This window comes from Ctenopharyngodon idella, chromosome 20 (assembly GCF_019924925.1).
Source record: "Ctenopharyngodon idella isolate HZGC_01 chromosome 20, HZGC01, whole genome shotgun sequence".
NCBI lineage: Eukaryota > Metazoa > Chordata > Actinopteri > Cypriniformes > Xenocyprididae > Ctenopharyngodon > Ctenopharyngodon idella.
Window position 1 is genome coordinate 5,477,309 of NC_067239.1, and position 18,284 is coordinate 5,495,592.

The 18,284-nt window shown below is 35.1% G+C and overlaps 1 long non-coding RNA gene across 1 annotated transcript in view; it reads right to left on the minus strand.

The window, feature by feature from the left end:
• Positions 1-18,284, minus strand: part of LOC127502698 (uncharacterized) — a 132,488-nt gene that overhangs the window by 48,379 nt on the left and 65,825 nt on the right. The window contains exons 3-4 of the long non-coding RNA XR_007926899.1: positions 10,709-10,760; positions 1,618-1,654 (exon numbers count right to left, since the gene is read on the minus strand). This is a non-coding gene — a long non-coding RNA (uncharacterized LOC127502698). The remainder of the gene's footprint in view (positions 1-1,617; positions 1,655-10,708; positions 10,761-18,284) is intronic.

Sequence of the window (18,284 nt, forward strand, 5' to 3'; positions counted from 1 at the left end):
ACTTTATTTCTAGCAACTGAGTTTATATTGTACAATTCTGACTTTATTTCTAGCAACTGAGTTTATATTGTACAATTCTGACTTTATTTCTAGCAATTGAGTTTATATCTTGCAATTCTGACTATTTCTCGCAATTGAGAGTTTATACCTTGCAATTCTGACTTTATAACTCGCAATTATGACATTACAACTCACAATTGTGAGTTTATATCTTATATTTTTATTGTGAGATAATAAGTCGCAATTACCTTTTTTATTTTTTATTTAGTGGTGGAAACAAGCTTCCATACATTTCTGTCCCTCCACCAAAACTGTGATGCTTCAAAACGGTCATAAAGACATTGTTAAAGAAATCAATATGAATCAAGCAGTATAATCCAAATCTTCTGAAGACACATGATTGCTTTATATAATATGTTAATATATAATATAGTCAAAGTTTTGATAAAATGCACTTTAAATGGAGGGAGAGAAATTGCCCAGGCTTCATTAAAAATATCTGTAGAATATGAATGAACATCTTGGGTTTGGAACAACATGAGGGTAAGTAATGACAGGATTTTTTATTTTTGGGTGAACTATCCCTTTAAGGCCACCCAACATTTTCTTTTGATTTCCTTTGGAGGTGTTCAAGCTTTTATTAGGTTTAATTAGGTAATTAATAGATAAATAATTAGACCTTGAAATTATCCTTAAAATTGAGAAATGTAACTTATATCTATGTAGCTAATGAAAAGAGCTTTTCTTAAAAAGTTAGCGCTATGTTAGCTTACTGTCTGAGAGCAAAATTAAAACAAAATGAAAGGAAAGGAAAATGTTCAATTTGACCATTTTAGACTCATTATAGAATGTAATATTCGACCAATACAAATACAGTATAACATTTATATAATGTAGAAACAGTGGGTCATGTATGTCAAGTATGAATACATGAGGCTTTGTATGTATCTATGTAACATTCTCACAGGGTTTACAGGCAAGTGTCTTATGATGTAATATGAATGCCTGGAAAATGTCATAACATGCCTATGAAGTTATTACTGTGTGTAGGTTGAAAACCAAGAGATTTATATGTCAAAATATGTAAAGTTTGGTTCTGTCTTATTTTAGCACCAAAAACTGTTTATGTGTTTAGTACTTTGAGACTCGTATAAAAACACATTCAGTGCTCTAAGGCTAATTTACATATTTAGTGCATTAACCTGTTTTTCTTCATGTCTCGCATGAAAAAAAAACAAAACAAAAAAACATAACGTTTTAGATGAGCAAGTGGAACTTTTCTCTTGTAAGAGGCTATTGACAAGTCAGCAACATATATGCAGCGTTTGACGGGAGGAGGTGGGTTAACACCTGCCCCTCCCTTCACCTCAGACTCAGACCGACCATGGTTGAAGAGTCTGGAAATTATGCATTTTGTGACATATAGACAGAATCAACTTTGACATTCCTGACAGACATTAGCCAGATTTTAGTCTCCTTTACAGTGCTGTCATTCAAACTCTCTTTCCATCCATCCATACATCTCTCTATTTGATTTGTATACTCAAAGTACTGGTCAATTTACACTTAAAAGACTTCTGCAACTTAAAATGAAATGCATGTCATTATTTTACTCACCCTCATGTCATTTCAAACCCGTCTCATTTTCTTTCATCTGTGGACCACAAAAGAAAGAAATTATGAAGAATGTTCACGCTGCTCTCTTCCATACAATGAATATGAATGGTGACCAGAGGCTGTAAAGAAAAAAAAAGCACCATAAATGCGTTATAAAAGTAGTCCATTCTACACTCTAAAAAATTCTGGGTTAAAAATAACTCAAGTTGGATTAAATATGGACAAACCTAGCGATTGGGTTGTTTTGACTCAGAGGTTGGGTTAAATGTTTGACCCAACCTGCTGGGTAGTTTTATTTAACTCAACTATAGTTTAAAAATGACTATATTTCTCGCTTAAAATGAACCCAAAATGAACATTTATTAATAAGTTTAATAAATATTAATTAAATAATAAACATTTACTAAATTGCTTATTAATAAATGTTCACCTTTTGATTATTATTGTTGCCTCTAGTAATTATGTGTCTGATTTTCAATTTCCAACCTATTTTAGGTTCATTTTAAGGCAGCTATATAGTAATTTTTAATAAATAGTTGAGTTAAATAAAACTACCCAGCAGGTTAGGCAAACATTTAACCCAACTGCTGGGTCAAAACAACCCAATCATTGGGTTTGTCCATATTTAACCCAAATCGGGTTGTTTTAGAGTACAAATGCTCTATATTCTTCTGAAACCAAACAGAAAAATTTGTGTGAAGAATTTATTTCTTTTCTTTTTGTTAGTACAATATGAAAATATGATATTTTGATATTCACAATAAACATTAAGGTTTTCCGAAGTTGTCTTTATTAGTAAGTGAACTAATTTAAACTTTGACTAACAAAATGCTTTATCTCAAGTGAAAATTCTACTATAGCTAATTTAGATATAAGTTGTAAAAAGCCAAAAATATTATATTAACCTACATTATGTAACATTTTGGTTTATGTCTAAACAAAATATGGTCTTTATAATACATAAACTTTTTACTTTGGATGAATGTTTTTGTCATTGGGTAAAGATGCAGAATCATTTATCTTGCAATTCTGACTTTATTTCTAGCAATTGTAGATGCAGAATCATTGGAATTTTATCAAGTCTAATATGTAGAGGTGCTATATTATTTATTGTGGTTCACATTTTGATGTTGTTTCTAATTTCTCAGCGTTCTTAGTTTTGTTTAAAAAAATGGTGCAACTTTATTCAAGTGCCATAAAGAAAAGTGTACACAGGACGAATATATACAGCTATATGCAATGATTTTTTAAAAATCAATGCCAAAAAACATGACCCGGCCCAGCACATCACATCAAACACTCTAGCAGACATAAACATACACCTCAGTAATAGCTGAGGAAAACATTCGCCCCTTCCTCCCTGATGAAATGGGAAAACAACATACACAAACAGAGGAGCAAACAGAGGCGGAGAGACCTGAGGAGGACCTGTTCAAATTTCCAGTGCCTCAGGACATCCACCATCAGTGTGTGTGTGTGTGTGTGTGTTACATTGTAATGAGGAACACTCCTGTTTTCCGGAGATGCAGCTATTTTCATACCTGACAGTAATGACAAGATTCAACAGGTTAAAGAGTACACCAAGAACCTGGTGAAATATGTGTGTGTGTTTGTGTGGATGGAGTTTTGGCCTCAGTAGGCCTATTGCTCAAGCACAAGAGGTCAGTGAGTTTAAGTGCACAATATCTTTTCAATGTGTATATATATATGTGAACATTCGGTGTATATGTGTGAGTATGTTCACGTGCAAGGCCCGGCCCCTAAGATAAATATTGAACTTTTTGACAGGCCCAAACAGTGAACCGACCCACAGTAAGCTCATGTCTTCATGTTTTGAGAAGATCCTTTTGCTAATTATCAAAGCGCTTCAGGCTTTAATCAGTAAAACCTCAGTTGTTATTATAGCAATTTTAAGTGTCTCATTTTACTTATGGTCACCCTTAAACCCCATCTCTCCTTCCCTAATTCTGTCTCCTCTCATCTTCTTAATCTATCCTTTTCTCCTTTTTTTTCCTCACGAAGGTTCTTGTTTTCGAAGTTTCTTTTTCTTTTTTTCCTCCTTTTTTGGTAAAGGGGCTTTTGCCATTTTATTCTTAGTTAAAGTGATAAATTGGAACAAGATTAGGATACAACATGGACCATTTTTAAAATAAAACATCTTATTGTGGCCCCCATGATGTTGTCATCATTTGTTTTCAGGTTTCTTTCATGAATAGAACGTTTTAAACAGCAGCATTTTTTTTTTTCCTGAAAGAAGCATCTTATGTTCACCAAGGATGCATTTTTTTGATCAAAACAGTATTATTGTGAAATTTTTTTTTTATTTAAAATAACGGTTTGATTCTATTTGAATACATTTGTTAATGTAATTTATTCCTGTGATGACAAATCTGAAGTTTCAGCATCATTACTCCAGTCTTCAGTGTCACATGATCCTTTTTCAGGATTCTTTGATGAACAGAATGAACAGAAATTTAAATTGAAATCTTTTGTAATAAAGTTTTGATCCATTTAATATATTATACACATATATATATATATATATATATATATGTGTGTGTGTGTGTGTGTGTGTGTGTGTGTGAATAACACTGAATAACACTGATTATCTCTTCATCACGACAACTGTTAGTGGGTGGGATATATTAGGCAGCAAGTGAACATTTTGTCCTCAAAGTTGATTAAAATTGGACTATTTTACCCACATCATCTGTAAACACCTTTCTAATATTTTTTTTTATCCTTAGCATTGCATTGTTAGCTCAGCAACACGCTAATGTCAAACTCTATTGAAATCAAGCCTCCTGTGTGCAGTTTGCTGTATGTTTTGCACACTCAAAAAAGATGTTTGCCTCTTGTTCAGTTTAATTAATTAAAACGAGCTAAAGTAACATGATTTTTGAACATTTTGTCAACTTAATTTCATTGTGTTCAATCAACCTAATATATTTAACTGGAATTTACTTCATCCATTTGTGTTTGGACTACATTAATCATTTTTATTGGCATAACTAACTGTAGTTGATCTGTAGTTCCAAGCACGCTTGGCAAGGGACTGCATTAGGTGAGTAAATTTAGAGATTAATTGTTATTTTATGTGTTTTTCAGTAAAGGGAACCATGTGTTGGCGTTTAATGTTCAGTTATGTTGGACATTTAGTTTCTGTAATGTTTTTACATTTTGTGGTTACTATTGTGGCTTCACTCAGGCCCTGTTTATACTTAATATTAAGATGCGTTTTGTTCGATCGGATCACAAGTGGACAACTCTAAATACAGGTTTAAATGGGGTCTAAAACATTTTGAGCTTGTCCACTTTCCAACACTTCCAGAGATAGTCAGAAACGCATTTGATCGGATTGCTTTTGTAGTGTAAACACTCATGTGGTCGAATGCGCTCGAACAGCCACAGAAGACCACCTACTCTCCGCCTACTGACCTAACGCGTAAACATTATGGGATTTAAACTTTGTCGGCTGAAGATCCAAGTTTGGTTTGTAGATGAAAAACGTACCAAGTATGTTCTCTCGCCAATTGTGATTCCCCCATAGACCCTCCCCTCGAAGAAATCAGGACAGAAGTGGTTGAAAGTAGACAAAAGAGACAGATTAAAACACCAGGTGTAAATGGGAATGTGTCTCCCTCATCTACTTGTGATCCGATTGACCAAAACACATCTTAATACCAGGTTTAAACAGGGTCTCAGTGAGTAACAATTATAAAATGTAATTTCTGACACCAGTCTTTAAGTTAGTTGGACCAGCATTAAAAAGTTTAGTTTGATAAATGTATAAGTTGAGTTAAAGAAACTAATGCAACTAATTTGTGTTGACCCAACTTAACAGATTTAATTTAAATGAAATAAATGGAATTGTGTGTAAAACTTCAATAAAACTAAGTATGAATTAAAATTTTGAGTGTACTGGGATATCCATTGTGTCTGAAAAGTGTGTTTAGGTGCTGACAAGAGGGCATGAACTACAGAGTGTGGGCGGCCGCTCCTGCTGGAAGACGCATTGTAATGATGAATTGTGTAAATCTGCACGCTGCCTCACTGGACGCACACCCCAGTTTTGCATATCATTTGTGACAGGGTGTGTAGATGCAGAAAACATTGCAATCCATCAAGTGCTGTGGTATTAAAAAGCCTCTGGATATGAAGCCACCTCAGGCGATTATGTGTTTTAAAAGTTGAAGCGGTTAAAGCAGCATGTCAGTTTATGTGCTGACTGAAGAACTCTTCCTTCAACTGTGTCATTCAGTAAGAATATTAGCTTGAGGGTTGTTTGTGGCATTATAAAGCACGAACAGCATGTGTGTGTGTGTGTGTGTGTGTGTGAGAAAGAGAGATAGAAAGAGAAAGAGACAGAGTGTTAAGGTAAGGGTCAGCCTCAGGGAAATTCCCTCCTGAAGTTCTTGTGAAATAGTCTAGATGGGTTATTTATTAGCTACCCTGGAATTTTACAAAGCAACTTCATGGAAGACTAATGACTTGACTGTGTGTGTGTGTGTGTGTGTGTGTGTGTGTGTGTGTGTGTGTGTGTGTGTGTGTGTGGTGTGTCTGGTTTAAAGCTGCGACCCAGAACAAGACTCTAAACAAACCTGGTTAGTTTCAGTGGACTGAAGGGGAAGGTCATTTTTATTTTTTTTTTAGTTCCAGTCAATGGTAATTGCTTTAAGACTACACAAAGCACAACTTCCAGTTACACTTTATTTCGAGAGTCCACTTTAGACATTCTACTAACTATAAGTAACTTTGCAACTACATGTCAACTAACTCTCATTAGAGTGTTAGTAGACTGTTTAGTTCTTAGGGTTCAGGTTAGTAGAATAAGTTGACATGTAGTTGCAAAGTTACTTACAGTCAGTAGAATGTCTAAAGTGGACCATCGAAATAAAGTGTTACCAAGCGAATAAAGTTGTACAACATTCGCTCCTATAATGTGATTCGCTTTAATTTGCATGAATCTATGTGGCCCATAGAGCCCCATTGAAGATGGGCATCACAAGCAGTCTATGGCTGATACCGGTACCATTTAATGGAGCAAAGATGGATGTTCATTGGACAAGAGTCTATAAATGTCATTTTGAGTCCTGCCCAGACGCTGTTTCACTGGCAGTCTGTGAGAGTTTTGTGAGTGCTGTTTCACTGGAAAAAGCATTTGACTTCTTAATTGGACAATGTGCTTTCAATCAATTTGACCTGTCTAGAAGGTGACTTTTCTATATGTTGACTGGAGTAGCTCTCAAATGGAAGGGACTTTGTAGCAAAAGGTCAGAATTAAGATTTGACAAATTAAGATTAGGTTTTTTTTTTATTATTTTAAATTAATTTTTAAATTATTACTTTAAAAAAAACAATTAAATATTATTTAGAGTTGGCGTTAAGTGAAAATTCATGCTTTCTGTTTTCTAAATCTTAATCTTATTGTAATTCATTAATTCATGCATGTGAGACTTCTCTCCAGTGTTGAATGTCAAACTTAAACTCCGCCCATTTCTTACAATTGACTGCAAATTCATATTGAGCCAATCTGCCATTATCTAATCAACAAGTCCACATCCTACATCTTTTCTTTTTCAATAATCTGTTTCACTCAAATGTACATTACAATACCAAAGACAAGATCTGTGCTACTTCTGTTTCATCACAGTTTTAAGAAAAATGGAAACCCACCTAAACAGAATGGTAATAGTCTAAATATATCTAATGTGACTGCACTTCAACTTTGTCTATAATGAATTGCTCTCTTCCCCCCTTTCTGTTTGGAAACTCTTCATCATTCATCAAGTTTCTAACCAGTCAGAATTGCGAATTTTACCTGCTGAATGATAAATGGCCAAAACATCCCATAGACTTACAATAAAGAAATTGCCTAACCATATCAATAGAGACAAGATTATCAGAGACACTAAAGTTTGGGTTCTTTTGACTTTGACCAGTAGCTAGTAACCACCCTCTAGTAAACACCCTGGAAACCAACCATAACACCACTCATATGTTAATCAGAACATGTAAACATGTATTTATTATTAAATCCTTTATTATGTATGATGGGCAGTAAAGGAATACAAGGTCCATGATCATCTAAAACTGAGAACGGTATATTTCCAAAGGCACAATTAGTTACGGTTCAACTGTAAAACCAATAAACTCATACACTCCGATCTGAAACACACACACATACAGGGTCAGCTTTGTTTAAAGGCATTTGATCTTTTCTCAGTGAAAATCACAGTCTGACGAATTAATCTCCCTCTCTCTGAACCGCACACACAACCAGGCTGAGCAAACACATATATTCGGCTCTTATCGCTGGATTCTGGAGCTGCTATCTTAAGTAAACCTTCACATCTTCTCCCCGTCCTAGACGCACACAGAATGGCTGGCTGAACTAACAATTAAACAGTCCCTCACTGAAGCCCCCAGAGAAAGAGAGAGAGAGAGTGGGAACTTTACAGTTTTCTTGAAACTCACGGAGACAGCCTGGAAACACACACACACATTTTCTGAGGGCATTTGTTCAGAGAGATACTGAGATGTATTGAGCCTGAGAAAAAGCAAGTGAAACTCTTTCTGACTCTTTATCTGTTTCTCACACACACACGTGCACACACACACACGCTCACACATTCACACACACACACACAGAGGTGTTTTCAAAGGCTTTTGAGAATGTTTCTTTGAAGCTATAAATACAAGTAAAGGAGGAACAGATAAGGCAATATTTCAACACTGTGTTTCTAGTTTATCGGGTTTACATTCTAGGAATATGTAAATGAGTTTGGGCACTGTAAAAACTGATATGATCAATAAGTCATGGGAACATATATTTTCCGTTTACATTAACTCATAATTATTCTAAACAATTTAACCTATTTCAACTTCATTTTTTTAAGTTCAACGAGACTAAACAAGATTTTTCAAAAAATTAGGTGAAATGACTCCAAATTGTACAGCCAAATTGATTTGAATCGAGTTGAATTAGATTGAAATTTTTTAATTAGTTTAATTACATACAGTACACTGGTAAAATTAGCACATTTAATGCACAGTAAGTCACTGTGAATAAATGTTTTAAAGTACTAAATGCATGAATGTAAAGTGTATATATATATATATATATATATATATATATATATATATAAATAAATTATAAAAATGATTTATTATAATAAATAATATTTTATATTGCATGAAAAAGTATGGGAACCACTTGCAGAATCTGTGAAAATGTGAATAATTTTAACAAAATAAGAGAGATAATACAAAATGCATGTTATTTTTTATTTAGTACTGTCCTGAGTAAGATATTTTACATAAAAGATGTTTACATATAGTCCACAAGACAAAAAAACAAAAAAACAGCTGAATTTATTAAAATAACCCCATTTAAAAAATTAATGAACCACTGGTTCTTAATACTGTGCGTGGCTACCTGGATGATCCATGACTGTTTTTTTGTTTTGTGATGGTTGTTCATGAGTCTCTTGTTTGTTCTGAGCAGTTAAACTGAGCTCTGTTCTTCAGAAAAATCCTCCAGGTCCTGCAGATTCTTCAGTTTTCAAGCATCTTTTGTGTATTTGAACCATTTCCAGCAGTGACTGAATGATTTTGAGATCCATCTTTTCACACTGAGGACAACTGAGGGACTCAAACCCAACTATTAAAAAAGGTTCAAACATTCACTGATGCTCCAGAAGGAAACAAGATGCATTAAGAGCCGGGGGTGAAAACTTTTGAACAGGATGAAGATGTCCAATTTTTTCTTATTTTGTTGAAATATCATTTTTTTTTTCATTCAGTACTGCCCTTTGGAAGCAACAGAAGGTACTTGCATGTTTCCTGGAAGACAAATTAAGTACAATTTACCTTGATCTTCAAATTCAAAAAGTTTTCACCCCCTGGCTCTTTCCTTCTGGAGCATCAGTGAATGTTTGAACCTTTTTTAATAGTTGGGTTTGAGTCCCTCAATTGTCCTCAGTATGAAAAGATGGATCTCAAAATCATACAGTCACTGCTGGAAAGGGTTCAAATATGCAAAAAAATGCTTAAAAACTGGAGGACATTTTTTTGTCTTGTGGACTATATGTAAACATCTTTAATGTAAACTATTTTACTCAGGACAGTACTAAATAAAAAATAACATGCATTTTGTATGATCTCTCTTATTTTGTTAAAATTGTTCACATTTTCACAGATTCTGCAAGGGGTTCCCATACTTTTTCATGCATAGGGTGAATTCAGGGTGATTGGGACACTTTTTTGCCATTGAGATGATTTGAAAAAAAAGTGTTCCAATCAACCGGAATTCACCCTATATATATATATATATATATATATATATATATATATATACGTGCACACAAAATGCAAGGAGATTAGGAGATTGTGTATGTGTGTGTGTGTGTGTGTTGACAGAGAGTGAAAGAGGTCGTTGCAATTTGTTGTAACTGACTTCATTAGGCTTCTGAAATGCAATGAAAGGGAAAACCCCACAGTTCACAAGCATAAAGCCAAACTCTGCAGAGCAACAAATAATTGAATAAACATGTATATATACTGTATAAAAAAAAAACAAATAAATAAATATTTCAATAATTCAAATCAATTGTCAATAGAGAAAAATATTTGTTAAATCCAATTAGATCCAGAAGAGAGAGATTTATATGTAAGATCATGTATTATTCTGAGAAAGAGCAAACATCTTGAATGAGGAATAGATGTTGTGTCCTCTCTCTCTCTTTCGGTCCTCTCCACCTTTTGGATGACTCTGACGTGTTGCATAAAGTCAAACCATGAGAGCAGAAGTCTGGCAGATACATACACATGCACAAATCAAAGTGGAAAATCCCACATAAATCTCCAGACCTCATTTCTTGACTGAGCCCAAACACATCCATCCCACACACACACACACACACGTGATCTGGGAATGAGGTAGAAAGGAGCTTCCTTCTCATTTAATGTCATTCCATTACACGACTGATTAGTCTCTAAATAATCAAATGCACAAAAGATGAAGGGAAGTGTATTTGTGAGCGTGTATCAATGTGTTCAGTATAAAATATATTGAAGAGAACATACTTACAGTGCTGTGGCTGTCCATGGTTGTGTGCTGGTTTCAGATGGTCATATTTACTCTGAAATATAGGATAGAAACGTATACAATGGAATTAACATTATATAACCATCATGTTAGTGTCCAAAAACATGGAAATATCATACACTGTGGTACTGCGAGGTACTTAAAAAAATACTATGGTAAAAATACAGTAATACTATACCTTTTAGAAATGGACACCGTTGTAAACCATGGTATTGTAAAGTACTTAAAAGATTACCATTGTACCACTATTAAACATGGTAAAATATGGTAATTCTGTGGTACTTTTTTGATTAACATATGCATGTAACATGATATTGTGTGACACTTAAAAGAATACAACGGTATTACCATTTTGTTAGAGTCCATTTTAAAAGAAAAAACATGGTATTGTTTGATTACCATATTAATATTATGGTATTTTAAGGTACTTCAAAGAATAAAAAGTACCATGGTACTACCATGTTTTTACTATGCCTAGCATGATGGTAATACCATAGTACTTTTTGTAACGGATACCATTAAACTGTTTGATTATCATATTCATACACCACAGTAGCCTACTATAAGGTGCTTCACAGAATAACCATGAAGCGTCCATCACTGAATATTTTCCATGGAATATATTTATGGTCATAACATAATAACACGGTGCTTTTATGTAATTTTGTAAGGGTATGTTGGCTGGAAGATTTGATTGACAGCTGGGTTTCTCATAAGCTGCGTCCAGCGTTTAGTATCTTGGAAAACAAACCCCATGCAGCTGTAGAGGCATTTCCTCAGCAAACACCTGCAGACCGAGAACATCCTCCCGCAGAAAACACTCTCTCCCTTCTCACAATGCTGTTTTCCAAACTCGAGCAAGACTCCAACTGAAACAGCCCTTGTTCGGCGCGCAGGGTTGTGCCTTTGTTTATATTTTGACTGTATCTTAGCAACAGCGCTGTTTTTGCTTACAGATCCCTACAGCCCCAGGGCTGGGCGACCCGCAGGCACTTTCTCTAAGTCTCTCTTTCTCTCTGTCCGACACATATGCTCCACATTCATGTAAAGGCACTTAAAAGGCTGTACATGAAAAAAATCAAAGAAGAACAGAAAGGAAAAAAAACATGATAGTGCATTTGGTTGCACGTGCAGGAAAAATGTGACTCTGAAAAAACAGAAAGACAGTGGAGAGAGATATAGCATTTATGGTTGCAGTATAAAAGGTTTGCAGTGGTTCTAGCTAATTTGGCAGGGTTCATTCCTCCAGGGTTCACGATGCTGGCAAAAGTTTGAGAATGAAGCCCCGTTCTCTCTCTCTGTCCACATTCACACACTGCTGTGGCTCATTTCAGAGCCCCTTGCTGGGTTCAGCGCGAGTCCAGTGGATTATGAAAACAATAGTGGGACTCATTTTGACATCCCAGTGCAGTCAGCATGGAGATGTATCCTTGAGTAAGTTGATTGATTTAATAATGAACCGATTGGAGGACAATAAAGCTATCTGTTCACTTCTCAAACTGTCTTTCTCCTGAGGTCAGTGAGTTTTCCAGACCTTCTCCCCATCTGTACTCCAGTGCTGCTCTATTGGTGTGATATATTTTGTCCCTGTTACCAGCTTTTCAATTCCAAGGCTTTTCGTTTTTCTTTTCTTTTATCTTGTTCTCATCTTGTCTCGCTGTGTACCATGAGTATGTGTGTAAGTTCTGGTCTGGTGTTTCCCATACAATGAAGCAACCCGCCGCTTACCTACCATATGCATTGTTGAAGAAATGAACTAGCTAGTCACAACTGTTTCCCGAAGCTGTATTGTCGCTAATTTGTCTTTCAACTATGTTGGTTAATGATGTCACACAGGTGGTGGAGTAAGAACAGATTAATCTGTTTGAGATGGAATTAGTGCTAGATTTTTGCTATAAAATACAAACAAGGCATGTGAGGACTAATTCTCATTTTTTCTCTGTTAGATTGCTGTATTTTCAGATTCAGTCATATGCTCCTCCTTACATAGGCTACTAGAGCATGTACGCACATGCACACTCTTCAAAAATGGTGATTTAAATCCTTTGACAAACTAAAAGTTGTAAATTAAATTTGTATACATTCGAAATGAAAGATATAGATTGTACTGAATGTCGGCTTGCTTATTTTGCTCAAGATAAAGATTTATTAAGTCCACATCATGTAAACAAGAAAATACAAAGTTCTATCATGAAACTCTAGATGGTGCAGGCGGAGAGGTCATTAACTCAATCTGCATGCAATCACATTATTCTCTATAGGGCACAGCTGATTGGATGCTGCTGTATCAATGAGCTCACTGCTCAACCTTCAAATACAGGTCAGCATTTGTTGTCAGAAACAGCAGGGCAATAACAGCAGCAACAATAACCAACAGCAGCAGCAACAATAACCAACAGCAGCAGCAGCAATAACAGCAGCGCAATAACAGCAGCAGCAGTGCAAAACAGCAGCAATAACAGCAGCGCAATAACAGCAGCAGCAATAACAGCAGCAACAATAACCAACAGCAGCAGCAACAGCAATAACAGCAGCGCAATAACAGCAGCAGCAGCGCAATAACAGCAGCAACAATAACCAACAGCAGCAGCAGCAACAATAACAGCAGCGCAATAACATCAGCAACAATAACCAACAGCAGCAGCAACAATAACCAGCAGCAGCAGCAGCAATAACAGCAGCGCAATAACATCAGCAACAATAACCAACAGCAGCAGCAACAATAACCAGCAGCAGCAGCAGCAATAACAGCAGCGCAATAACAGCAGCAGCAGCGCAAAACAACAGCAGCAGCAATAACAGCAGCGCAATAACAGCAGCAACAATAACCAACAGCAGCAGCAACAATAACCAACAGCAGCAGCAGCAATAACAGCAGCGCAATAACAGCAGCAGCAGCAATAACAGCAGCAGCAATAACCAATAGCAGCAATAACAGCAGCAGCAGCAGCAGCAGCAATAACCAACAGCAGCGCAATAACAGCAGCAGCAATTACCAACAGCAGCAGCGCAATAACAGCAGCAGCAGCAATAACAGCAGCAACAATAACCAACAGCAGCAGCAACAATAACCAACAGCAGCAGCAGCAATAACAGCAGCGCAATAACAGCAGCAGCAGCAATAACAGCAGCAGCAATAACCAACAGCAGCAATAACACCAGCGCAATAACAGCAGCAGCAGCAGCAGCAGCAATAACCAACAGCAGCGCAATAACAGCAGCAGCAATTACCAACAGCAGCAGCGCAACAACAGCAGCAGCAATTACCAACAACAGCAGCAGCAATAACCGCAGCAGCAATTACCAACAACTATACACGCAATAACAGCAGCAGCAGCAATAACAGCAGCAACAATAACCAACAGCAGCAGCAACAATAACCAACAGCAGCAGCAGCAATAACAGCAGCAGCAATAACCAACAGCAGCAGCAGCAGCAGCAATAACCAACAGCAGCGCAATAACAGCAGCAGCAATTACCAACAGCAGCAGCGCAATAACAGCAGCAGCAGTAATAACAGCAGCAACAATAACCAACAGCAGCAGCAACAATAACCAACAGCAGCAGCAGCAATAACAGCAGCGCAATAACAGCAGCAGCAGCAATAACAGCAGCAGCAATAACCAACAGCAGCAATAACAGCAGCAGCAGCAGCAGCAATTACCAACAGCAGCAGCGCAATAACAGCAGCAACAATAACCAACAGCAGCAGTAACAATAACCAACAGCAGCAGCAGCAATAACAGCAGCGCAATAACAGCAGCAGCAGCAATAACACCAGCGCAATAACAGCAGCAGCAGCAGCAATAACCAACAGCAGCGCAATAACAGCAGCAGCAATTACCAACAACAGCAGCAGCAATAACCGCAGCAGCAATTACCAACAACTATACACGCAATAACAGCAGCAGCAGCAATAACAGCAGCAACAATAACCAACAGCAGCAGCAGCAATAACAGCAGCAGCGTAGCAGATCTATTCTTCCAAGATATCAACATTGTCATATCCATTACCATGCCAAATACTTTGAGAGTTGTCATGACAGAACTTTGCTTCTGACCACAGGTCGAAAGCGGTCACTCCAATCACACAACTTTGCGATGCTGTTTGCGAATGTTCGTTGGAACTATGGTTTTTGGGAAACACAGACTAAGCTAATAAGTGCTGATATTTCTTGTAACTGCACTGGGACTTTTCACTGTTTGTGTGTTCTGTATGTTCTTACCTGCCATGCTATGATTCACTTAGTATCATTTGGAAACATTTTCATTTATGGAATAAAGATAAACTAAATTGGCCATTAAATATCTAAAATGTATGGAAGCTTGTTTTGGCCACAGAATAATAATAATAATAATAATAAAAAGATAATTAGGACTTATTATCACACAATTCTGACTTTTTTTCTCAGAACTGCGAGATATAAAGTCACAATTGCGAGTTATCAAAGTCAAAATTGTGTGATATAAAGTTAGAATTGTGTGATATAAATTTAGAATTGTGTGATAAAAATTTAGAATTGTGTGATATAAATTCACAATTCTGACTTTTTTCTTGCAATTCTAACTTCTTTTCTTAGAATTGTGAGATACAAACTCGCAACTGTGAGTTATAAAGTCCAATTCTGAGGGGGAAAAGACTGACTTTTTTCTCAGAATTGCGAGTTTATATCTCACAATTCTGATCTATATCACTTAATTCTGACTTTATAACTCGCAATTGTGAGTTTATATCTCACAATTCTGACTTTATAACTCACAATTCTGACTTTATAACTCACAATTGTGAGTTTATATCACTTAATTCTGACTTTATAACTCACAATTCTGACTTTATAACTCACAATTGTGAATTTATATCACGCAATTCTGAGAAAAAATGTCAGAATTGTGAGAATTTTTTTTTATGTTTTATTCAGTGGTGGAAACAAGGTTCCATAAAAATGTAAGTTACTTAATATTAACCCTTGCCAAAAAGAAGTACACCTCTTTATAAGTGTATTTCTATTTACAGAAACTAGGGCTGTCAGAGAAAGAGGTGTGATCATAATAAGAAAAGTTTGTGTGTGGCATTCCATAAATAATAATAATAATAAACGAAGTGGTTACACTTTATTTTAAGGTGTCCTTGTTACAGTGTATTTATACATTAAAGTGCTGAGTAATATTAATAATAATACTATAGTATATATAATACTATATGATTTAGGTTAGGACTAGATTTGGTTTAGGGTTAGTTTCATTTAATTATACATAATTTATAGTTATTACTATAGTAACTACATGTAACAAGGACACTGTAAAATCAATTACCAAAAAAAACTTCAACCTTTAATTTGTATTTTCTGTCAAGTCAAATTTGCATATGATTTGCATACACAGAACTGGGCTTGTAAGCAAATGTGCACAGCATAAGACAGAACTAGTCAACTGTGGCAACCACAGTCCGAACTGAAAGGAACCTGAGGAACTTCTGAATCTCTAAAAGATCTGAGAGAGACTGACAGAAAGGGGTAAATGGAAAGAGGCACTCAAAGTGTGGGAAACAGTGAAATGTGAATGTACATGTTGATGATTGAATTAGTGACATGAGTTCTATACACAAACTAGCTACTGTGCTAATGCTGTATTATGTCAAGTATATAATCAAAACAAAAGAAAAGAAAGCCTGACAAGAGTGCAAACAATCCTTTGAAAGAAAAGCACTGCTGTGAAGAGCTCTGTACAAATAAACATAAAAAGCAGGGCTCCAAAACTCCAAACCCTTCTGTCTTGCCACCCTTACAGCAAATATTTCTTCATTCAGTCCATCCTCTCCATTTCCTCAGTCTCGGCTGGTTTTGGAAAGAGTGGTGCGCACGCACACGTGAGTTCAGCCTCATCCTGCAGTGCTGTCTGCATTCTCTGGGCTTAGCACTGTAAACAATGGCACCTCCCCAACTGCATTTTCCATTTTAACATGGCAGAGAGTCGTGACACGCTTCTACTGAGGTTTATATTGTTTTATCCTGAGTCACTAAACACTATTGATGATCGGAATGTGCTATGGCTGTTCTGAGGCTCCTCGGTGACACCAAGGATGAGGATTTTGTTATGGTGACCTGGAATTTTTAAGTCAAACCAGGACACATGGGATGGGGAATATTTACTTCAAAATATTCACAACATTGGAAGCTTAAAGGAATATAAATCCACACATAACAATGTCAGAGAATCTGAGCTGTCAAAATGTGATAAAATGTCTGATTTGGTGACAGAAAATACATCTTACAGTGACAGCGAAACACTTGCAATTTCATACTTATTAGAAATGGACAGGCTTCTTTTAGACCTTCGTTTTCGAACTTATTTTCACTTGGCAATTTCTCCAGCTTAGCTAAATGAGAGGATAACAGGATGCGGCAACAAAAACACAAAGTTAATGTGCAGGCAACCAGATACATTGCAAGCTAATTTGCTTAATGGGGTTTTTAATTAAAAGCCACTGTTTCCTAAATTAGTGCATTGTTAAGTTACTTTCCATTATGTGAAACTAAACTGCAACTAAATAAATACAAAATTTATTAATGTATAGATGCATCAGGTTGCCAGGTCAAAAAATAAATAAATAAAATAAAATAAAATAAAATAAAATAAAATAAAATAAAAAAATAAAATTAAATAAAACTTAAAAATAAATAAAAAATTAAATTAAATTAAATTAAATTAAATTAAAAAAAAAAAAAAGTAAAAAAAAAAAAAAAAGTTACTTTTCATTATGTGAAACTAAACTGCAACTAAATAAATATAAAACGTATTAATGTATAGATGCATCAGGTTGCCAGGTCAAAATAATTAAATAAATAAATAAATAAATAAAAAATAACAAAAAATAAAATTAAATAAAACTTAAAAATAAATAAAAAATAAAATTAAATTAAATAAAACTTAAAAACAAAAAATAAAGTAAAGTAAAAATAAAATAAATAAAAAATAAAATAAAAAACAAAGTAAAGTAAAATAAAATAAAAAATAATAAAAAATAAAATAAAAATGAAAAATAAAAAATTAAGTAAAGTAAATAAAATAATAAAATGAAATAAAATGAAGTAAACTAAAGTAAAGTAAAGTAAAATAAAATATAATAAAAATAAAATAAAATAAAATAAAATAAAATAAAATAAAATAAAATAAAATAAAATGAAAAATAAATAAAATGCACATCTGGCAAATTTGGATTATGATTGTATGTGAAAAAAAAAAAAATTTATTAATGTGCAGATGGCTCAGTTTGCCAGGTCACCCTGTGAAGCCAGGCCTGTTATTAAGGAATAGAATAGAATAGAATAGAATAGAATAGAATAGAATAGAATAGAATAGAATAGAATAGAATAGAATAGCATAGAAATTCATTGACTTGATATCCATTTTTTAAATTAGGAAAATTACACTGTAAAAAGGCGTAAAATCAACTTTTCAGCTAGCATTGGCTTTCTAAATCAATTGAAACACAAAGCTAAACTTTCATACCAGACAGACGAACAACAGAATGTTTCCATTTTAGTGCATGCGTGTATTT